General features: G+C 41.6%; 1 protein-coding gene across 3 annotated transcripts in view; it reads left to right on the forward strand.

The window, feature by feature from the left end:
* The window catches only part of NETO1 (neuropilin and tolloid like 1), a 156041-nt gene that overhangs the window by 10033 nt on the left and 120484 nt on the right, over positions 1-25524 (forward strand). The window lies entirely within an intron of this gene.

Consider the following 25524-nt stretch of genomic DNA (forward strand, 5'->3'; position numbering starts at 1 on the left):
ATGCTACCTTATTGCCAAATCTATTGGCCGCTGGTGCCACCCAAATTACCCACTGGGCACCACTGTAACCAAAGTTATAGTCTATGTGACACACATATGTGACACACATTTTACCGCAGTGATGTCGGCATCCACATTACCTGCTTCAAGTTTAGACACCCCCAGGCCCTATATGTCTACTTGAGAAAAGAACATTTCCTTTATTTTGTCAACAACATTCATTCATTCATTATTGTGTAAATCATTACCTACCATAATATTGAAGTTATGCCTGCAAGTAGAATATGAGGATTCGTTTTTTGAATTAGAAATGTGCTGTTTGGTGCTATGGATTTCTGTAATTAAAGGCGACCATACACCTTATCTGGCAAAAGGATTGATTTTATTCTGATCAGAGAGAAATTGATTCCTCCAAGCACAGTAAAATGATTCTCAATACTTTTCAGCAGGAAATCTATTCAAAATCGATTGAACCACATCTTTCAATGCAGGGAAAGGCTATGGCCCATTGATTGACCACCGCTTGTGCCCCATCTCTGATTGATGCAATTCTACCATCCTGTCCAATCAATAAAATATATTGATTTTAGCTAGAAATTGATTGAAAATTTGATCGCTCGGACATGTTGGGGCAATAGATTTCTGTCAGATTTAATTAGCGTTGCAAATGATTTTGCATTTGTTGTGCGCTGCATCAGTCCATACAGAAAAGTATATATGCTATTTGGTCTTTGCCCTCATCATCTGTAAGCTCTGCCTGGCTGACATAAAGAAGGAACTTGAAACTGTGACAGTGAATAATTTCCAATGGTCATATTCAGTATGTTTCTTCTGTGTTTTAGTTATTTCAATGTCATAAAACTGCTGTAGTTTATAATGGATAAGTTGTACTTGGCACAGATATTTCATAGGAGGTTTTCAGTGCCAATATTTCACTCTGTTCTTTATTGCCAGTAATTGGCTTATGCTTTTAAGTATGGAATGGTTTTGCTTTGGAGCAGGCGGTTGCCAGCATAGAACTAATAATAGTATAGCTATTGTATAGTTTTAGATTTGAGGTTTATGTTTATATTTAGTAGTTGGATTAAAGGTTAGATTTACATGTTAGTTTGAGAGTTAGGGAGAATGTTAAAGCCCGGTAACATACAGTAAAGACTATTTCTCTATCCTCCACCAACTTCAATACCTGAAACTGACCATGCACCTTAAATACCAGATCCAAATTAAGATGGAGAAATGGGGGGAGCAGGTATATACTGCCAGCTGTCTTGATGCCCACTGCTTCCCCGTTCTTCTCTCTGCCCCTGAATCCTACCTAAATTCCCCCTGAGCGTCCTACAGCATGCACCCGCGGCTGGGAGTGCACTGTGTCACGACTACATCATGACCATTCATTCCCGGCATTGGGAACGCACTGTAAGACGCGTGCCCACGGCCAGTGCCTGCGCAGTAATGCCCTTACTCCGGCGACCTGGAAGAGGCTGCCGGGGGGCATATATATATATGATTGACTAATTTTACCACCTCCACATAGTTTGAGGGCCAACAGATTTTGCATAAATCAAGTAAAGTATGGTCCGGTGTTAACCGTGAAGCAGATATGCCGACGTCAAACCAACAAACATTGTTTGAGGTAATACCTTTAATGACTAACTGTACAGTTATGATCCAGTTTTGTATCATACCTGAAGAAGAAACTTAAAGTTTTGAAAGCTTGCAATAAACTATGTACAGTTAGTCATTATTACCTCAGTTAAAGAGACTCAGAGCTTAGTCTTCCTGCTGTTTTTTTTTACTTACCCGGGGCTTCCTCCAGCCCAATAAGTATGGATGTGTCCCTCGCTGTCCTCTTCAACGCCTCCGTTCATCCGCAATCTTCAGTAAGCGTCTCATTGACGTCAGCGGCGGAACTTCTGCTCATGTGCGGACCTTCTGCGCAAGCACAGAAGGCCGGGGCTGACATCACTCAGTCAAACTGAGTCCGACTGAGCCACGTTGCCGGTAGTTGACTGCTGCTGAAAGGGGGACTGCGAAAGAACAGCGAGGGACACATCCATGCTTATGAGGCTGGAGGAAGCCCAGGGTAAGTAAAGAACAGCAGGAAGACTAACCTCTGAGTCTCTTTAAAGTGAACCTCCGGACTAAAAATCTACTCAGCAGAACTGAAAAGGCTTGGTGTTTCTTTAACAGTTTCACAGCATCAGAACTTTGTTTCTCTTACCAAAGCATCATTTTTAGCTAAGCTCCACCCATCAAAGAAAAAAAGCCAGGGCTTTTTTTCCCTGATGCTGTGCAGAGCATGATGGGATTTCCTATGTTATTCACGTTGCCTAGCAACTGGGAGAGGTGCTCAGGACACAGGACAGTTGGAACTGTGTCTCATGATCCCTTTCACCTCCTTTCAACCAAAAAGATGGCTGCCATCATGAAAGCAAACATTTGCCTGTTCTTTTAAAACAGTGTGGGTTAGAGATTATATTACCTATCTATTTTAATTAACATAACTAATGTAACTTAATGACAGTATGTTTGTTTAGGCTGGAGTTCCTCTTTAAGGTTTGTTGGTTTGATGTCGGCAGATTTTGAATACTATGAACAGAGTGTGTAGGTAAGCTGTTATACTACGTAGAACTTATAAAATTGTCTAGGCAAGAGGAAGGACAAAAGATTTGCAGAATCCTTTGTGGCAGTTGCATGATGTTAAACATTGCTGGCTTCAAATTGGAGACATCTGAAGTCCTCCCTCTTAAGATAGATACACAAATTAGATATTTTTAGTAGACATTTGACTGTAGAAATTAGAAATTTGATCATTTTCAAGAAGAGGCAGAAAGGGGCAACGCCCATTCATGTGAGAATTCTATTAGTTGAGGACTGAACAGCACTTACAAAAGGTCTTCCAGCACAGGCTGTAAGCCACCAGTCTTTCCTGTTGCACTCATGCCTGGACATCCAAAATTCGAACTCCTTTGTAAGTGCTGTGCTGTCTTCAATCAATAAACTTTGGACACAAACAGATGGTGCCCTTTTCTGTAGCCTTAAAAATATATGACTTGACAATATACAGCTGACCACATCCATCCTTTAGGCTTGCCAACAGACAAATCTCCCAGCTTCACTATTTGGATGTCTAGCATTCCCTCTCATTCTCCTAATGTCCCCTTGCAGTATAGGGGATATAGACTGCTCTGAGTGTGTGGCAGTTCCTCTCTTTTGTCTTCATTAATTGTAAAATATTGTGCTGAATGCTTATGTCTCAATTAATGTTCCATTATTTCATCAAATAAACATTGACCCAGAAAAACCGTGGGGAATGTGGTGGTGGTGGTGGCAGCAGGTAGAATCTACCCCTCAAGTGACAGCTGTTTAGCTTTGTACTGCACAAAGCAGCCGTGGTGTATTTATTGATGCACTGCCGGTAACAAGCTCATGTTACAATATTAATGAGTAACACACATGGGCCTGATTCACAAAGCTTTTCTTTTAAATTATCTCATCTTATTTATTAACTCACAATTTATCTCTCCTTAAATGACTGAACTCATTATTTACCTCTCCTCATCTAACTTAACTCATGGTTTAGCTCTCCTTATTTGACATAATTCATGGTTTAACCATCCTTATTTGACATAACTCATGGTTTATATCTCCTTATTTGTTATCTCATGCATTAGCACTCCTTACAGTTAAGATGAAAAATAAGTAACCTTTGTGAATCAATCCAATGTTGTTCTAAAATTGTAATATGTGCTGCTATTCTGGCATTGGTACCCGTAAAATTTACTGGGGCTCTGGGCATCAGGATCCTTGTGTGGGGCAAGGGGATGGGGGGGGGATGATTAATGTCAGATAGATTACAGTTATTTACAACATTTAATAGTCAAGTGCATGCCTGCCTTTATCCTTCTCTGCCTAGTGCTAGTAAAGGCTGTGGCGTAGCATTAGGGGACACGGAGTTTGCGACCGCAACAGGGCCTCTAGACCAGAGGAGCACATTAGGGATCCTCCTTCATCCATCTTATTAGCTGTTTATTGGTGCTATGCTGCTAATGAAAGCCTTAAGTGGTAATCCTTAACTGTTTCCTTAATCTTGGTACATCTCTATGACACTGAAACTTTCCTTCGTAGGTTTTGGGACTCCATGTCAATAGAGTGCTTGGGGCCTAATGTAAAACTCGCACTGGGGTCCCAAGCTTCTCAGTTACGCCACTGAGTCAAGGTGCATAGCATAGAAAACGGTGTTGCTGAGATGGCCTGAAAATAAAGTGCAGCATGTGTGCCTTGAAATTGCGCAAAAACAGCAGAATATATCAACTGCATTTTGTCTCTTTAAATATATATATTTATTTAATATATTTTGTCTCTTTTTATATATTAGGGTTTAATATGTGCTGCTTTAATTGTTTATATATAAGGAAACGGAATTGCAATAACCTCTAGAGGTTGCTCAAAACAGTCTTCAGTTAAGGTTCAGGGAAGGTTTTGTTTTTGAATCAATGATTTTTGCTGCACTGAATCCCCATTTAAAGTCTAAGTATAATTAGCAAACGCTTATCAGCCATAAAAAAATATTTTTGCAAAATGTATTCGCATTGAAAACGTTTCTGCCAGTGTGGCTGTGCTAAAACCACTCTCATTATTATTATGATAGTTATTCAACATAGCAGTTTATTATCAACAATAATTGTAAATGCATTTTATTCTACAATGTATATTTCTGTATTGGGACTAAAGCCACAGCTCTGTATTTTAGAAAGGTCTGTAAATATTAGTAATAAGTACTAGTGATATTTCACGAAATGATGCGTTGGGTTACCAAATTAAGAGTGTGTGTCAGCAATACTGAGTTGGACTTCATAGCACTCACAGGAGTTCTTTGAAAGGAATCGCTCAAAAAACATCTTGCACTCTGAAACAACCTTTTCACTAGGTTAAGGTGCTAGGGTTAAATAAAATGAGGAAGAGGGAGGGCTCTGTGCTACACACCACTTTCACAGCAATCAAAGCCTAGAAAGAATCACTTAATAGGCGGTCACTTACATGCCCATGTTAACTTTGTCTTACTTTATGGGCTTTGGGGTCTTTAGTCATCCAACTCTGACTTCGACTCCCGACTCCTCAGTTTACGAAAATGCAGACTCTGACTCTAAACATCCCAAATTGCTACGACTCCTTGACTCAGACTCCACAGCCCTTCCAAGCTATGAAGTGGGGACAAAAATCATCCGACTCTGACGCCTCAGTTAATGAAATCACAGACTTCAACTCCAGGTACCTAAAATTGCTTGCTCTGACTCCAACTCCTCGAGTCCGACTTCACAGCCTGATGAGCCCGATGCAATTCCAGGTGGAAAGAAATGCACTAAGTGTGTGTTTATTACCACCTGACATTCAGTGGGAGCCTCCAGAAGTTTCAATTGCCAGCTTCTCCTGGGTGATGCCTGAGGATGAAGAGCCTTGATCAGGCAAATAAAAGTCATTTGCTTGACCATTGTTCATAGCTCCTGGGTGATTTTAGAGTGCAGTCCTGTGCTGTATAGCTGTTTCAGTCCTGTGTTAAAAAAATACCACCTTGCCTCCACTACAGACACTCCAGACATCTGCCACACCTGCTGCTACAGTGACGGTTACCCCAACAATCCCCCAACTTCCACTACTCCAGTGGCGGACACTCCATCGATGTCTGGAGCCCTTCTGCCATGCAACCCTAACAACATTGCTCTTAGTCTCGCAGCAGCACCAGCCCTACCTGGACCATTGCTGCACCCGCTGCATTTGTAACTCCCCACTGCTCTTCTCTGCACTTTAAGCACTCTGAAATGGGAGACCCAACAAAAAGCAGTTTAAACCACCTGCTATTCGGACCAATGAAAATCCTTTCTAATGCTTTTTGTAATGTTTAAAGGGGGACTATGGACATTTTGGTTTAATATTCATAAAAAAGCAACCTCCCGCTTACAAGGCTGGCCACCGGGGCTCCTCATTGGCCATTATATTGACCCAATGAGAATTCTTTCTAAGAAGGATTGCCATTGGTTTGTTAAAAGAACAGTTGTGAACCCCAGTGGCAGATTCAAATCTGCATAAATGATAATGCACTATTTCTTCCAGAATTTGATAACTAAAAGTGTGCTTGCTAGAGCTTGTTTTTTTTTTTACATAATGTGGTAAAAGCCTGTTTGTTGATTTAAAAAGGCATTTATTTTAGGCATTTAAAAAAGGCATTTCAGCCCAAAATGGGATGCCTTTTTTCTGTGTATAGTACCTGCCATGAAATAGGCAATAAATGCAAATATTTTCATTTTCAGACAAGTAAAATCTAAAACCATCTGTTTGGGCCCTTTTCCACCAGCGCGTTTGCGCTGGCTGAATCACAAAAACGCAAACCGCTAGCGATTTTACAATCGCTACGGTTTGCTTTTTAACATAGGAATCGCGGTAGGTCATTTCCACTACCGCGATTCGTTTTTGCCGGGAACGCGAACGCGCGGCGGAGCGATATTTGCCGCGATTTTGCTATGCAGTGCATAGCATAGCAAAATCGCGGCCGCGAACGTCGGGGAATCGCCGGTAATTGCGATTCAGCAATCGCTAGCGTTCAGCGTGAACGCTAGCGATTGCTAGTGGAAAAGGGCCTAGAGTGTTTTACCTCAAGAGGAATCTCCCTAGTTTGGTTGGTGAATAGAGATACTGCATGTGTCATCCACAGATCTCAGTGATTTTACTCTTCAAACAGTGGCCTGCTCACAGTTCAAACAAAAGGATCAGTAACCTTCCCCCTCTCCATGGCTCTGATAGCAGTAGGGAAGTGGCACTCAGCTCAATACATTGGCCTTTGTTGTCACATTTGTTTCATCCTCCAAAATTTATATCACTGTTTTGTTAAGCTTCACTGTAAAAATGAATGTAGGCGGCTTATCTTTACATAGAAGTTCTTCAGAAGTGGTATTTGTTAAGTAGCTTTGCTGTCATGGATTTGAACTGCAGGGTCAGAAATGGTAGACAAATGGAAAAAGGCTATTGTTAAAAGGTTATTAATAGAAAACAGGAATATTTCCAGAGTGACTATTGCTGTTAATATATAAAAGATCCAAAGCCTTTGATTTTAATGCAAGGAAAAAGTATCCCTTTGTTCATTGATATTATGTGCATTAAATTGAGCTGTCAAAGTGCTCATTATCCTCTATAGAGTTAAAGGCTCTCTGTGGGCACAGCGCTAAATATAATACCGGATAACTTAGTAATCAGAGCTCCCAACTCAGATTGCTTGCATCATCTCGCTGTTAAGATCGCATAGGAACAGGGCACAGACTGGACTCTCAAAGACGATTGCAGCCAGCACAGTAGAAGTCTATGCTACAGGAATTACCTGTCCAGGGGGTTTCTGTCCAGTTGCTTCATATCTGATTCATTGGACATTAACAAATCAAAGATCTAACACACAGGAAATAAATAACTTTTCCACCTAGTGCCTAACCAGGGGTGTTGCTAGCCCCAAAGATCAGTGGCACATGTTCCGGTTCTATTCTGGGATGCCCCAGATGTCCGCAAGGCAGAGTCTGCATCGGGCAGCAGTACTCATCTCCAGTTGCTTGGTCTCCAGATTCTGCAGACATCTTCTCTTTCGGGCCTCTCTCCCTAGTGTCTGAGAATGAATCAGATGCTAGAGCTCCTAGCATTTGATTCTCAGTTTCTAGGGGGAGAATCGCCAGCTACAGAGTATGTCTCCGGATTTGGAGAACGGAGGGAGGAGATGAGTAGTTCCTCCTACTGTGCTACTCTGGTGGTGGTGGTGTGGGGGGGGGGGGGGGGGGGGGCAGTGAGGACACACACATTGAAGCATGCTCCCTATAGTGGCTCAAGGCATCACAGCTTCAAGCAAGGGTTGCAAAAGTATTCGGTCCCCTTGAAGTTTTCCACATTTTGTCTTATTACTGCCACAAACATGAATCAATTTTATTGGAATTCCGCATGAAAGACCAACACAAAGTGGTGTACACTTGAGAAGTGGAACGAAAATCATACATGAGTCCAAACATTTTTTACAAATAAATAACTGCAAAGTGGTGTGTGCATAATTATTCGGCCCCCTTTGATCTGAGTGCAGTCAGTTGCCTATAGACATTGCCTGATGAGTGCTAATGACTAAATAGAGTGCACCTGTGTGTAATGTAATGTCAGTACAAATACAGCTGCTCTGTGAGGGCCTCAGAGGTTGTCTAAGAGAATATTGGGAGCAACAACACCGTGAAGTCCAAAGAACACACAAGACAGGTCAGGGATCAAGTTATTGAGAAATTTAAAGCAGGCTTAGGCTACAAAAAGATTTCCAAAGCCTTGAACATCCCACGGAGCACTGTTCAAGCGATCATTCAAAAATGGAAGGAGTATGGCACAACTGTACATCTACCAAGACAAGGCCATCCACCTAAACTCACAGGCCGAACAAGGAGAGCGCTGATCAGAAATGCAGTCAAGAAGCCCATGGTGACTCTGGACGAGCTGCAGAGATCTACAGCTCAGGTGGGGGAATCTGTCCATAGGACAACTATTAGTCGTGCACTGTACAACGTTGGCCTTTATGGAAGAGTGGCAAGAAGAAAGGCATTGTTAACAGAAAGCATAAGAAGTCCCGTTTGCAGTTTGCCACAAGCCATGCGGGGGACACAGCAACCATGTGGAAGAAGGTGCTCTGGTCAGATGAGACCAAAATGGAAAATGGCCAAAATGGAAAATGCTATGTGTGGCAGAAAACTAACACTGCACATCACTCTGAACACACCATCCCCACTGTCAAATATGGTGGTGGCAGCATCATGCTCGGGGGGTGCATCTCTTCAGCAGGGACAGGGAAGCTGGTCAGAGTTGATGGGAAGATGGATGGAGCCAAATACAGGGCAAACTTGGAAGAAAACCTCTTGGAGACTGCAAAAGACTTGAGACTGGGGCGGAGGTTCACCTTCCAGCAGGACAATGACCCTAAACATAAAGCCAGGGCAACAATGGAATGGTTTAAAACAAAACATATCTATGTGTTAGAATGGCCCAAAGTCCAGATCTAAATCCAATCGAGAATCTGTGGCAAGATCTGAAAACTGCTGTTCACAAATGCTGTCCATCTATTCTGACTGAGCTGGAACTGTTTTGCAAAGAAAAATGGGCAAGGATTTCAGTCTCTAGATGTGCAAAGCTGGTAGAGACATACCCTAAAAGACTGGCAGCTGTAATTGCAGCAAAAGGTGGTTCTAGAAAGTATTGACTCAGGGGGCGAATAATTACGCACACCCCACTTTGCAGTTATTTATTTGTAAAAAATGTTTGGAATGATGTATGATTTTCAATCCACTTCTCACATGTACACCACTCTGTATTGGTCTTTCACGTGGAATTCCAATAAAATGGATGCATATTTGTGGCAGTAATGTGACAAAATGTGGAAAACTTCAAGGGGGCTGAATACTTTTGCAACCCACTGTATATATTTGCTTGTTGATATAATATCAACCTGTTTTTGTGTCTGCGCGGAGGAGGTAAGTCCACCACTGCCTCCCCCATTTTTTTTTAAAGTTTTAGCTACTTTAATCTTTTTGGCTCCTCTGTTCATTTCCACGTTGTTCAAGTCCACCCATGGTGGAAGGGTGTTTCCAGATCTACAGAGAGCAACTTCTTAATCCTGAGTGGGGTCAGGTCTAATCTCCCCACCTGCATCTACAGTGGTTGCCATAGTGGTAACCCATGTTTGTGAGTATAACTTTACATACTTGCCTCTCATTACCCACATCAATCCAGTACATACTGCAATATATTAAGCTCTCAGTGTTCTCTCTCATTTTTTCGTTGACTCTTATCTGTAAGTATGTAACAGGAGAAAAATATGATTGCCTTAAATCAGCATGCAGTAGGAGAAATGGCTAGATGAAAGTTGTAGTGTACAAACAGTTCCCAACGAATCTGTGAATGATGTGACATGCAGTGAGTTTGTACGAACTACATCAACATGATTGTTTGTCACACTGTACAGACTGTTGTCTGACGAGTGTTCAAGGTTCATGCAGAGAAGCTGCACTTGCATACTTGCACCAATGATCTGATGATATTTGTGTGCATGGTTTCAGATAAGCAATAATCACCCAAACGGATGCAGCAGGATGGATCATTTATTGTGCCTGAAAGCCATCGCTGGTTTGACATCCTTGGATTTTTTTTTTAAAGAATGATTTTTTGATGACTGGTCATGCATTGTTCATATACTGTGACCTTGTGTAGTGTGGGTAAGCTTTAGTTGTATGTTATTTGAGTAAATTAGCTAAAAAGAACTACTAGGGTTTGAACAAAAAAGCTAAACAATAGTGGCTTTTAAAGTTTTCATCAGCTCACATTTCCTGGTGTGAATCAGTTTGCCAGGCCCAGTGGTACAATAATGACCACTGACTACTGCCAACTCTGTGCCTCTTTCTATTGCAAAGGTCTGTAGGCTACATCAAACTTTGGACTACTTTGTTTAAACATGGCTATAATTGATCATCCAAAACGAATAGCTATTGGCACATACATCATTTTCACATGCATAGTACGCATGTGAATTGTAATTACGCCTGTAATGACACAATTATGCGTAATTCACGTTCATCAGCCAGTATACTGCACATGCAGTATATAAACATTCAATGTCAAAAATGTGTTCTTATGCGGAAAAAAAAATGTTCAACACCCAGTATACTGCACAAGCACAGCTATTATTTAAATGTTCTATGCGAAAAATGCATTTGTAAGAAAAAAAAAAGTGCATTCATCAGCCAGCATATTGCACAATGCACATGTGTGGCTATTGTTCAGTTCGAGAAATTCGTTCGTATTTGTAAAAATGTTAAAATCCGAAATTACGCATAAATTAGGCTGGCATGCGTAATTACAGTTAGCGATTACATTGCCATGCAAATTTTTTTACGCACAATCCGCAAATTTTGCATTAGGATTACAAAAGGCATAATTTGTGCCCACCACTACTTGTGAACCCAAACAATAGTCGAAGATTAATTCCATGAGGATTCATTGTATTGGCCAATAAATGTAACATTTATCATTTTTGTTTATGAATAGTTTTGTACAATCATCTAATTTTTTTTGCCATTTTTTAGCCATTTACTAGCCATCTGACTGATGTCTATTTGAATGAGTCAGAGATAGCTAGTGAAACAGACTACAGCTTCAAAAACATGTTTTAAGACAATGACTGTGTTCTACTAATAGAGTAAGTTTAACCTTTTCTAATCCATTTTCGCGATCACTTACATACCTCTAGCATTTTTTTCCAGTATGCTCTTGTAGGGTGATCACAATATAGCTGCCATGGCCGGGATCTGGAGGATTTGTACCTCCTCACTCTAGAACAAGGAGGCAACCCGGCATCAGGGGAGGGGCGGGGCAGGATGTGTTGTAGCTCCATCCCCATGCCAGCATTATTCCATTATTATATGGCGCAGTGGGGTGTTGGAGGCGATCAAAGTGTCAAACTTATTGACATAGGGTGATGCCGTGCTGACCCAGACCCGGCAGCAGAGCCTCTGCAAGAAGCCCAAATGCACCCATGTTACATGGTGGAGAGTGGAGTCAATCTCTGACATTTTTGATCTGAAGAGGCTGATGTTGTGTCGGATTTTATCCGGCAACAGCGCCACCTAGCAGCAGTCATTTTTCTCTATGTCTGGCATCTGGCCTATACTGGAAAAGGCAAATGTTGGACATAATCCAAGATATGATTGGCAAAGCTTAAATGTACTTTCAGAATACATTTTTTAAGACCCTGTGTTGTGTTCAGGACACTGAAGTAAGATGGAATGGGATCTGAAATGAAGATACGGACTCCGGCACTCCAATGCAGAGGTAGTTTATTCAAGCACGGTAGAAAAGAACAACAGGTTACAGATCGCCTGTGTCAACAGCTTTTTCGCGTGTAGTCACGCCTCCTCAGGACACCAAGCCTTAAAGAGGAACTCCAGTGAAAATAATGTAGTAAAAAAAGAGCTTAATTTTTTACCATAATTATGTATAAATGATTTAGTCAGTGTTTGCTCATTGTAAAATCTTTCCTCTCCCCGATTTACATTCTGACATTTATTACATGGTGACATTTTTACTGTGGGCAGGTTATGTAGCTGCTCCTAGCTGTTTTGGCTGTTAGAGACAGCTGTAAACAGCCATTTTCTGTCTGTGAACATTGTTACATTGTGGCAGTTTGCCCAGAGTACCGCGGGGTTTCAGCACAAAATCAGTCATACAGCGCCCCCTGATGGTCTGTTTGTGAAAAGCATTATATTTCTCATGTAAAAGGGGGTATCAGCTACTGATTGGGATAAAGTTTAATTCTAGGTTGGAGTTTCTCTTTAAGATGGAAGGGGAAATGGATATGGAGGCTTCTATATTTAATTCATTTTAAACAATACCACTTGCCTGGTGTCTTGCTAATCTTTCATGCATCTGTAGTGTCTGAATCACCCACCTGAAACAAGCATGCAGCACATCCAGTGACAATTCAGTCAGAGTGCCTGATCTGCATGCTTGTTCAGGGTCTATGGCTAAAAGTATTGGAGGCAGAGGATCAGCAGGACAGAGCCAGGCAATGTGTATTGTTTAAAAGGAAACACAACCCAGAGTATATATAAAAAAAGGATTCTGAAAGTACATTTAAACTTACTCTATGATACCCGCTACTATAGCAGAATTTATTCTTTCTGACATTTTTCAATTTATATTATAAGGAAGGGGAAACACTACTGAAATATTACCGTAATTGCAATAAATATTATAAGATTGCAATACTTAAGGCATATTTTTACAGAAACTACAAACTTTTTTGTTGACTTAAAGTCAGTGGGCCTGATTCACAAGCCGGTGATAACTCAGTTATCACGCCTAAAAGACTTTAGGCGTGATAAGCTTTGCACCGCTGAGTTAGCACCGCTTTGTGCTCTTTAGTGCGCGCAATTTCCAGCGCACAAACTTTTGCGTGCGCAATTGCGCAATTCCGCGTGCAGCGCCCATAGGGTTTAATGCATCGTGCGCACTGCACCCCGCGCCGGGATTTCGCGCGAGTTTCATTTTATCACACCTAAACTGAGTTTAGGCGTGATAAAGGGCTTTTCACAGGCGTGCAAATACTTTGCACCGCTTTGTGAATCAGGCCCAGTGCCTTCTTTTTGGCTCTTTAAATTGCAAGGATTAATGAGAAACATGTTATCTTAATTACTTTTGTTTTTATGTGCATATAAAAGACTGTCATACCACATTGTTTCTAACAGTAACTGCAAGACAGAGTCAATACCGCCAATATGAAACAATTAGACTCTGACATATTGATGGTGTTAAAGTTATTCCTAAAAGGTGCAAAGTGGCAGATGCTTAATTACTGCAGCTTTAATGCTGCACAATTGCAGAAGTGTGAAGTGTACACTTTGCAGTAACGAAAATGTGTTATAGATTTTGTGAGGTCAGTGAATTATATTAAAGGGGTGATGAAGATAAGAATTAACTTGGCACCTTTTACAAATATATCCCTTTATAAATTCTGTGATGATTTTGGTACTATGAATTCATTGTATGCTAGTTTTTCTAGTGGATCAGTTAACGTAAATTGAGATTCCAAGTGGATCTGAGCACTATAGCAATAACAAAACATTTGTAAAGCGCTTTTCTCCCGTAGGACCCAAACGCATAAGCTTGTATCAGTATCATAGTGATGTGTTACAGGGAAAAAAATATGTGATCATAATGCCAGACTAAACAGGTGGCTTTTTAGTTTTGATTTAAACAAGGCCAGAGTTGGAGCTGATTGGCAAGACATTCCATAGGGTAAGAGCAGTATGACAGAAAGCTCTGGCTCCAAAGGTTTTTAGTTGAACTCTGGGGGTGGTCAAATCTTTGGATCCTTTTAACCTGAGGCTGTAGGAGGTGTGACGTAATTGCAACAAATCCCTCAGGTAACCAGGTCCTTGGTCGTGTAGGGATTTGAATGCTAGCATGTCAATTTTGAAAAGGATTCTCCATTTTATGGGAAGCCAGTGTAGTGAGCAAAGGATTGGTGTTATGTGGCAATGGAGGGGTTGGCTTGTTAACAGTCTTGCAGAAGCAACATTCTGCACTAGCTGCAAGCAGTGTAGGTCTTTACTTGGAAGGCCTGCATAGAGGGCATTGCAATAGTCCAGCTGTGATAAGATGAAGGTGTGAACTAGGGTTTGAAGATCCTCTGATGGAATGAGGTGCTTAATTTTTGCAGTATTCCTTGGGTTAAAGAAGGAATGTTTCATAACAGCTGAAATTTGATTCCTGAAGTTTAGTTCCCCATCGATCAGTAAACCAAAGCTGCGCACAGTGTTGAAGCTAGATCTGGCTCAAGGTCTGAGTTCCCTACCCTCAGTGGTGTTTACTGGGTCTGGAGCTGCTTTGCTGTTAGGCGCTGACCTCCAATGACAAGTGTCACGGACGGTTGCGGGGCCGCAGGCGCGTCCTGGAACCGCCCGTGAAGAAAAGAACGATCGCACTCGATTCCCTGCATCGATTGCGCTTCAGATCAATAGAACCAAGATTTGATGTGTAGTATCCCTCTGCCTAGGAACAGCTGGGGGATCTGTCTTAGCTGAGTGGAAGCCTGGGGGGGAGGTGTTAATTAGCTTGAACATCTTCCCTGTGGAAGGCACAATTTCCCTTTCTGTTCTGGGAACCAGGTGACACCTAGCTGATCTCATGTAGATGTTAATTAACCAAAGGGTGATCAGGATGCCTAGGTGCAGCCAGGCAGGCTACGAATCTCCGGGAGGTCTTGACACCTTGCTCACTGGTAAAGATCAAAGGGAAGTCAGCTGTTAGCAGCTAGAACACATCCTGAATAAACCTGAGTCTCATAGCATAATCCATAACTTCCCAGATCTGTCATATTTCTGGGGTTCCTGAGATGGCAGCTTCGCCAAACGTGGGGAAGTGTAGCATGAGTCCCGATGCTGGTTCTGAGGAAGTTTCAGAACATTCTGAGGTAAGGACTGTCAGTTAGGCAGTTTTAAAGTGCCCTGATGATACCACAGGGGTCCCACCCCTCATGTCTGGTATCAGGGCGCTGGGTAAATCGAGGCCGACCTGAAAATATTAGTAAATCTGCCCTGACCTGTACGGTTCTGTGAGATAGAGCCCATATATGGTTAAGGCATGATTTCTGGTCTCCAGGACAAGGGGAGGACTCATCTTATGTTCTAAGGGGGGTGTGGCCCCGCCCTCACTCCCTCCTACTGAATCAGGGGCATAAGAATGGCAGAGGAGCCAAACTCAGTGTCCTCCACCCTGAAAACATCTTGAACTCATCGGTGCCAGCTTGAGGATATGCTGGCATCCACCTGGTCTGAACTCTGAACCTTGATTGAAACCCAGAACTCTGATTTTTCCCACAAAAAGGACATCTTTCCAGGAACTAAGTATTTTTCTCCCTTCTTTTATTTTTTATACTGGCTATTACTGTTTTAATAATTGTTGATTTTAATAATTGTCTGTATATATTAATTATTTATATTGCGTGAATAAACGACTTTCTCCAAGTCATTCACTGTCTGCTACCCTGCTTATCAGCACACACAGAACTGATCCCGGGTCTCTGAAGATACGCTACTGTTTGTTTGTTGTTGGCTAGACAGAATACCGTGTGTTTAACCGTTTTATTCGCAGGACTAGTCAGTCAAGTTAGTGGGCTCCACGGTCCCATGGTAACCGCGGTGGTGGCAGTTTACTCTGAACCAGTGGGTGAAGTTGTAATCACCCGTGTCTCACAGGCTCCCTTCTGAGTTGTCTGCGGCTAATTCTTAACGGTTCCTGCGCATTGACTGCGACCAGAGTTCGCACGATCTGTGCGCTGGCACCGTTTAGAAGGCTAAGTGCGGTCAGCCACTAGGGCTCCTGTGACAACAAGTACCTCGGTTTTGTCACTACCTACCATAGATTGTCATTCCATGGCCTGTGAACTGAATGAGTTTGTTGCTAAATGATAACATAATCCTCTGGGTCATTTACCAATACACTAAAGGCTTTGTCCACTCTTTGGCTTGATGTACATCATGCTGATATGTAAGGTGAGGGCAGTGGAATATTCCTCTGGTACACACTCTATTGTGGTCCAATGTGGCAGCATGCCAATCAAAAGGAATGGCAATGCTTTCTGCTGCCAGGAATAATATGCATGATTGCGTGGTACCACAGCGCATGGAACTGCAACACAGATGCGTCAAAGAATTCAGGCAAAAGCATGCACATGTCCACTCAGCTTGCTGTCTGCTGCAGTACACCACAACACAGCAGTGTACATGTACCCTATATATCTTAAAGCATGGATATTACTAAGACTTTTGTAAACAGAAAGCTCATTCTGAGTTTACCTTAAAGGTGGCCATACACTGGCCCGATTCGCGGCCGTTTCGACAGCAGATTCGATCCTGGGATCGAATCTGCTGCCAATCGTTCACGCTAAACGCACCCGCCGATCCGATTTCCTCCCGAAATCGGATCGGTCCGTCGATCGCGCTGTGCGGGAAATTACCCTCGATCGCCCGCGGGTAGGGTGCGCGTCGCTAGCGGCGGCCGATCCGATCAGGTATACATTACCTGACGCTGGCTCCCGGGCGTCTTCTCCGCGCTGTACCGCTCTGTTCCGGCTCCATCCCGGCGCTTCCTGTGTCACTGCAGTGACCAGGAAGTTCAAATAGAGGGCGCTCTATTTGAACTTCCTGGTCACGGAGTGACACAGGAAGCGCCGGGATGGAGCAAGAACAGAGCGGTGCAGTGCAGCGCGGAGAAGACGCCCGGGACAACAGCATCAGGTAATGTATACGGGGGGGGGGCACAGGCGGCAGGAGCATCTCAACAGATTGTGATCGGTTTCAGGCTGAAATCGATTCACAATCTGTTTGCAGTAAAGGCAGCCATACGATCCCTCTCTGATCAGATTCGATCAGATAGGGATCTGTCAGCTGGTCGATCTAATGGCAAATCGACCAGTGTATGGCTACCTTAACAGTTGCTTGCTATTCAGCTTTTATATGCAATTAGTATATTGCTAACTGCGCATCTGGTAGATACTGCTCATCAAATCATAAGCAGAACATTATACCAAGAGGTCAGTGGTAAAGCAATAGGGGATTAAATAAGTGACTGCAGTGCACAAGGGCCCCTGGACCTGAGAAGTCAATATGGGGAGCTCCTACAAGCACTATATTACCTCTTTATTGATTACTAGTTGACCTAAGCCCGTTTAAAAACAGGCTCTAGGTCTATTCACGCCACCAGTCAGTGCTGGGGGATAGGGGGGTTGATGAAAAAATTGCATTGTCTCACTATCTATATAGCTATGCAACTTTAAGAGGCCCTTGTGTGGAGAATTTATTTTTAAAGAAAATATTCATGTGAAAATGCATGTAATTTAATGTCCTTGTTACCCAATAGCCTGATGAGGAATGTAACATGAGGACAGAGCAGGGTCATCCATAATCTAAAATACTCTGTTGGAGGTACCTCAGAGAGGTGCTCATGTCCGTGTTATACTGCTTCTAAGGCACTTTTGTATTGACCTGAGGAAGCGGGCCAGGACCCGTGAAATGCGTTGTCTGTCTTATGTGCATGAATACAAAGTACACTTTCCGTTGTGGTTTGTCCTAGGAAGTAAGATCTATACACTCCTAAATACACCAACTAGAATCATTAGGGTGCCTCCAACAAAGTATCTTAAAGTAGCCCAACCCTTCGAGGACTCATATTGCAAGCACTAGAATATGCAATAAAACCCAAGTAGCACAACCGACCAGAGCCTGCCCAGCGGATCTGGAATACTGAGCGGGGATGAAAGTTTTCCCGTAGGCCTGAATGGTGGTTGCAGATTACTGCAACCTACCCTTGTGAGTAAAACTCTTATATTGTTATATCTCAACTCTTACAAATGATACTACACCACTGGGCTCCTGGTCTCTCTCATACAGAAACTTGGAGGTGATATCGACCACCAAGGATCCCACCAGTCCTTCTGCTGTACGGGTCATCCACAAGGCAACCTAGGCAGGTGCCTGGGGTGCAATGGGTGTCAGGGTGCCCAACTGCCACTTTATCTGACCCTTCTCTAATCTTAGAACCAAGGAGGAGCCAAAGCTTACTACCTTGCCTAGGGCTCCATCTTGTCTTAATCCATCTCTGCATGAGGATAAGAGATAAGTGCACTGCAAATAACCAGCTGATGCATCTGTGGCAAGTCACTGAGCACTCTGCTTTCTCATCTAGATTCTTGCTGAAGCATTATAAAGAATAAAATGACTCCCAATTATTGACTTAATTAAGATACAGTACAACAGCATACTTTATGTGCTTGAGTATCACAATTTCTGATATAGTAAACCTCTAATGTAGAAAACGTGGGCAGTGGCCCGATCCCGTGGAGTTTACTTTAAAGGGATTCTACTGTATATTGTTCCGAAAAACCTCTCTTTCAAAGCGGGTGCTGGCAGAAGCAAAGTCTGCAGCCTTCCCGCTCTGCTTCCCTGCCGCTACAAATGACTCTGGGGGAAGCGCGTGTCCCCAGCTGCCACAGCTGAATAGGAGAGGGTACAGGGGGAGGAGGCAGAGCTGAAGAGGCGGCCAGGGAATTAATTCATTAATGCCGCCGAGATTTTACAATTTGGCCTCAGTGAGACGGCCACCTAATTCATTTATGCAGCCGGGCATCTTCATTTATACGGTTGGGAATCTTCATTTCTCACATTGGCCGTACTTTGGGTTCTGGCCATAACATATATTCTTAGCTTGGAGTGTTCGTAGCATAAAGAAAAGCTGAGGATTTTTTTTCAAGGATGTTGCACTACTGATTAAATTGTACTAGGTAAACAAACACTGGAGCACTTTGCCTCTAGGGGCCTAACCACATACTGTATGTACATAATGTATACACGGAGATATATGTCGGTCTCCTTGTTCCCCTTTATGATTAGAAACACTGTATATACTCTAAATTCATAAGATAGTTTACTTAAAAATAAAGTGTGTCGAACACAACAGTCATGGGTTTGTTAAAGTTAACAGCAAAGTGTACCGTCAATTGACTGCAAAACTGTATCAAGGGTCTTTGCTGATCCCCCCCATTTATTTCCATGGGGTGTAGCTATCTTACAAGCGTTTGCGCCAAAACAGACCAGATGAACTGTTGCTTATCCCAAAATGATTGGTGACTGTTGAATGTAGGGGACACGTAGGGGACACACCTGCCCATTGAAAGGGTTTAAAACTATCCTGTGTAACGATCAGTGTCAGCACACAGAGAGAATCTGATTATTGGTGATTTGCAGTATCACCAACAATACAGATATATACCTGATTATTGATGATCTGCAGAATCACCAATAATACAGATATATAACTAACCTCTGGACACCTGATAATGTAAGTGTTTGGTGCAACAGTAAGTGAGTCTAGACCACCTGAGGAGCAGGTGACTCCAGACTGTATAATGAGTATCTCCTGATGGTCTTGGAGTACACAGAGTGTCAATGTTTCCCTGAACTGTTGGGAAACAGACTCTACTGCATTCAAAGGACTCCTGTGAGATTGAGTCCCTGACTGGATTGCAGAGAGGTCCCTCTGAGAGATAGGGAGTCCCTGCAGCTACTGGGCACCCCACTGGGGGGTGTCACAGGTAGAAGGGTCGGTTAGGCCGGGTCGGCAACACACGAGCAGATAAAGTACAAAGACAGAAGGCTGATTCGGTAACCAGGGACAGGCAGGGTTGGCAACAGGAAATCAGATGTGCAAAGGTACCGAATCAGAGAGCAGGAGCAGAGTCAAGAGAGCAATAGGTCATAACAGATATCAAACAGATGCCTAGTCTAGAGTGTGAGGTCCGTGGTCTCAACACCCAGGGACTGGTCTAAGATATACACAATGATGATACAGTATCCCTAGTCTTGGGTGTGAGGTCCGTGGTCTCAACACCCTGGAACTAGTCTTAAGTATAACACAATAATAACACAGAATTCTGGCTAAGTGTGGATTCCCAGATCCACCTGGTTCCACCACACTGGAGGATCTGACTAAGGTCTGAGTGCTAACACATAAGCATTCGCAACGGCAGACAACTGGCAACTGACAGGGAGGACGTATATATAGCAAGGTGCTCCTCAGCACCACCCAGTCCCAGTCAGCCAATCACCCGCTGTTCTGGGATCAGCTGATCGTCCAGATCAGCTGATCCTTCTCCTATTGGCATGAAGGGCTTGCCTGTTAGTAGCTCTCCATCTGTGTGCACTACTAGGCTCAGACAACCCAAGCGCATATTGCTGCGGAGAAACCGCCGGTCTGAACGCGGCACCAGCCGCCTCGCTGTCTGATAGTAATAGATCAGAACAATTAAGACCCCATAGGGGTCAAAAATTACTCTTCATAGAAGGTAGCTGGGTGGTATACCATATCCGAATTGTGTACAGTGAGACAAAAGGGGTAAACAGTGCCAACTTCATTTATGCAGCCGGGAATCTTCATTTATGTGGTTGGGAATCTTCATTTCTCACATTGGCCGTAGGGGCATGGCCACTTCGTATTTTGATTGGCCAGAACCTGAAGTGGCCAGACTTTGGGTTCTGGCCATAACATATATACTTAGCTTGGAGTCTTCATAACCTGGAGTCTTCGTAGCATAAAGAAAAGCTGAGGATTTTTTTTTTCAAGCAAAAAGCACCTACCTCTGGCAGCAATCCTCTTTTTAATTACTTCAATAAAACTCAACAACATTTTCATCTTGATAATTATTGATCCCTTTCAATATATCTTCCTGAAGTGCCTTGTCCACTCCACTCTGATACACTTTCGCTTATTTCACTTCTAGTCCGATGTTATTTATATCAGTCTCCACTGCTACAAAAATTTTCTTATTGATCTTTCACTTTGAGCTGTAATTGCTAGAGCATATGCTGCCACCCGACTCATTCAGAATGGGATATTATTCTTCATATAGACCAAAGTGCAGCTTTCAGTACCAAAATAAACAGCAATGCTGGCAATGCAACTCATTGCCTTGCTCCCTTGTTTACTTCAATTGGATCTGTCATTTAGCCATTTACCTTAACTATTGCTGTTGATCACTGTACAGTGGCTGCATGCCTCAAATGATTTCTTATTTAATCTCTTTTTTTTTTTTTCTGCCAAAAGCTTACCTGTTGTCAATGAAAAGGTTATGCAAGACAATATTATTCTAACAACACCTCTGGAAAGCTTGTTGCAGCAAGAGTTTGTGATCAATAGTTGACCTGCCCACGCGGAATTTGTATTGATTGTCTCCAGTTACTTGCTTAGTGTGCTTTGCAAGTCTATTATACAGCAGACTGAATAACACTTTATAAAATATATTCTGTAAAAAAATGAACAAAAAAAATTGTCCTGTAGTTACAGCAGTTTTTATGAATTTTTTAATGTATTGTTACCTTTAATATAAATGTACTTTTTCCAAAGACCAGCTTCACCATATATAAAGAGCGATGCAGTTATACTATCATTTCCTGCTAATTTATAGTTCTTTTGACTCTTAATTATCTCAGTAATTTCAGCTTCTGTTGGCTCAGGTGCCTTGAAGCAGCAGTGAAATATACGGTAGTTCTGTTTCTTATTTCCTTACTTGGTATTCTTGGTCCTTACTCCCATAAACATTTGTGAAATATTTTCTCCACAGCACCATAATCTGATTGCATTCCTTGTGATATCCTTCAAATTTTGTAAAACTTTCTTATTCAGGATGCAGGATTTCTCTAGCTCACTCATAAGATCACCAGGCTGAGATAATGTTTGTTAGATAAAATTATACTTTCTTATTAATGGGGTAAAAATGCATCGGGATCCCCCTCCCAAGGATTTTTAACTCCTTGTCCCCTATGCAGGCTGGTATTTCCCAAGGAATTTGGAGCTCACAAGTGTATTTTTCTGCCCCCTAACAATACCAACACGTATTGTCTATAAGATTGGAAAATTCTGTGCATTGTTAAACGTCCAATATTTCTAGGTTCCTGCTTTTTAATAGATGGAACTGATAAAATACACAAAATTGTTAAAATGGTAAGGTTCAATTAAGTAAGTAAGGTTTTCTGTAATCTAATACACTCTTGACATATGTAAAAACTTCAATTCTGACAACCTGAATGTTTTGCTTCAGTAAGTGCATACAAATATAGTTAATTTACTGACGGGGAGAATATCTACCAGAAGATGGTGAGACAGTAAAATATCTATTTATGTAATCAGTCTTATTTGATGCTCTCAGAATGATGTCCCTTATTTTTTTTAAAGTGAAATCCCACCTAAAATATAAGCATTTTTTTCAGTTGAGCCAATCTCAACGATCCAGGTATAGAAGAGTTGCAAAATACTCCTCAGACTTTCTTGCAGGATTAGGCCGAAAGGAGATTGTATTTTGCTAAAAACATACCAAACAAAATATTTTGCTCATAGTTTGATTGTTGAAAACAGCCACACTACTGTACACATTAGGCCATATCCGGTAAACTTTTCTCCAGACTTTTCTCCAATGAGATATTTTAAAACCTTATCTATTTAAAAAAAAATACTTCTTAAAGGCTCGTACACACGTCTGATGAAAGGCAACGACGGGTCCATCGTCACCTCCCGCTGGGCGCGGGCGGATCGCTCAGAAACAGCCTTATCACTCCACCGACAGACTGTACACACGCTGTACTGTCTGCTGAAAACCCACCCGGCGGGAGGTGACGACGGACACGTCGTTGCCTTTCATCAGACGTGTGTACGAGCCTTAGGCTCCAACAAGAGAGACATTATCTACTAGTTAGTACTTGTTCAGTTGATAAATATTGGAAAATTATTCTTTAGATAAGATAAAAAGTTATCTCCTTGGCAAAATGTTTATAAGATAAGGCCATGGCCTGTGAGCTAAATCCTCACCTTGGGTTACCTTTATGATCATAACAGTAACCCTTTGTCAGAATTCTTTTGGCACTACCCCCCTCCCCCCTACTAGAATCAGGTTGGAAACACCACAAGGTTGAGGGTGTTTTGACAGATGTTGTGGATTGACAGATCTGAAACTGGTGTGACAGCTGTCAGTCTGCACCTGGGAAGAAGTTGTATGTAAAGTGTGGGGCATCATGAAACTGCACCTTTAGAAGTTGTTAAATAAGTGATTGGTACCAGCTAGGTATAAAGAAGCAACAGGAGTCATTTTCAATTGAGAAACGTGTTTTTCATAAGCTGAAACTGAGTCACCATGATAAACTTCTTGGACATGGTTGTCTTTAAACTTAATTAGACTATTTAATTAGGTAATTTCAGTAGTAGAATGTATAAACTGGGGAAATAGGCTGTAAAATAGATGCTATATGTATTGTGTGTTAAATGCCTACCTTTTGTTATTCACAGTGATTAATAATGTAATGTGTGTTGTATAGAATACTGAATTACAAATGTCATGCACAATTGAGCCTTGCTTAAACAAAATGAGGACATTATAAACATATAATTTTGTATTCATAGCGTTTTATTATGAATGTGTATATGACTTGGGATTTCCATAACTTGTAATTTAGAAATAGATTTTACGGCATTCACATTATTGTGTATGTATGTGTGTGTGTGTGTGTGTGTGTATATATATATATATATATATATATATATATATATATATATGTATATATATATATATATATATATATATATATATATATATATATATATATATATATATATATACACTTGCCTGAGTAGTTCACTATATCAGAAGTTTACTATATCAGACATTGTCATACTTTGGATATTTATACAGGAAAACAATGAAGAATAGCACTATTAAACAATGCATGCTATTTGATTTAAAGGGGCACTATAGTGTAAAATTTAAAATATGTGCAAACAGACATATAAGAAGTTTTTTCCAGAGTAAAATAAGCCATAAATTACTTTTCTCCTATGTTGCCGTCACTTACAGTAGGTAGTAGAAATCTGACAGAAGCGACTGGTTTTGGACTAGTCCATCTATTCATAGGGGATTCTCAGCAAGGCTTTATTCTTTATAAAGATATTCCCTAAAACGATTTAACAATGATGCCAGCCAGCTTCCCTGCTCGTTACACAGTTTTTTGGCATATGGACAGAGCAACTGTTATTCACTAAGTGCTTTTGCAAATTAATAAATATCTGAGAATACCCTATGAAGAGATGGACTAGTCCAAAACCTGTCGCTTCTGTCAGATTTCTACTACCTACTGTAAGTGACAGCAACATAGGAGAAAAGTAATTTATGGCTCATTTTACTCTGGAAAAAACGTACTTCTTATTTGTATATGTGCACATATTTTAAATTTTACTATTTTTCCTCATAGTGCCCCTTTAATTAACCATGCTCAAGAAAATAGATCTAGATATTCAAATTCATTATTCTTGCATTCTTTGAGAATGCTCTACAGTTGTTGGTATATGCCAAGAGATTTTGACACAGTATTGAAGAAACACTTTAGATTTAGGACTTGCTTTAGACATGACCAAGTTAGAGGTCATATTAGCACTGGCCAAGTCAGAGGTCTTCCAACCCTTCTGATTCCATATTGCATTTTTGCTGATGTGTCTTTATGTCATACTTACTTCTTAGGGCTGGTTCAGACGGACGTTTGGAGGCGTCGCAGCGGCAATGCGTTCAGGCTTTCAGCAGCGTTCGCATTGCGTTCACTTGAATGGGAGCGTTTAACGCCAAGCCCCGAACGCTGGCAGTAAACGCTCTGCAATCGTCCGTCTGAACTCATTTAATCTGCAGCTGTCCACAGAAATGGTCAAGGAAAAAGTTCCTTTACAGTTAATCATTTTCTTTTATTAGGGCCTGGAGGTGATCTTTATTGGCCTTTGAGAGAAATATATAACTTTTAGCAGACTGTTTTTCATTTCATTCTTTTGACATAGTGACCCATATCAATTAGGCACCTGCTCATGAAAAAAAAATTGCTTGATTCTGATAAACTGCTAGCCAAAAGTGCTAGCCACTCCCTTCTTGTTAATGGTGACCTTCAAACAAAACATAACATTTAGTATTAAATAATCACATTCTTATATGTCTGCCTATTGTATTTGAATACAGTAAAAAGGCTGATAATCCTCAGACTCCATCTACATAAAGTGATTTGAATATGTCTTGGATAATGTTGCTGTTCAATTAGTCCTTAGTATAAAGTGTGTCTTAATTGAGGTACAGCAGACAAATTTAAAGGTGTCTAGTTTTCACAGGTGGCAACTAGAGGTGCTCAGAGTTAATAAATACAACTTGTTATTATTATTAGTTATAAAGTGTTGCAGCACTTTACACAGTATATAGTCTTGTGTACTAACTGTTCTTCCCAGAGGCTCACAATCTAATTCCTACTATAGTCATATGTCGCTCGTAGTCTTAGGTCAATATTAAGGGGAAACCAATTCATTTACCTGTATGTTTTTGGGGTGTGGGAGGAAACTGGAGTA

The sequence above is a fragment of the Hyperolius riggenbachi genome, chromosome 5, assembly GCF_040937935.1.
Source record: "Hyperolius riggenbachi isolate aHypRig1 chromosome 5, aHypRig1.pri, whole genome shotgun sequence".
In the NCBI taxonomy this organism is placed as follows: Eukaryota; Metazoa; Chordata; class Amphibia; order Anura; family Hyperoliidae; genus Hyperolius; species Hyperolius riggenbachi.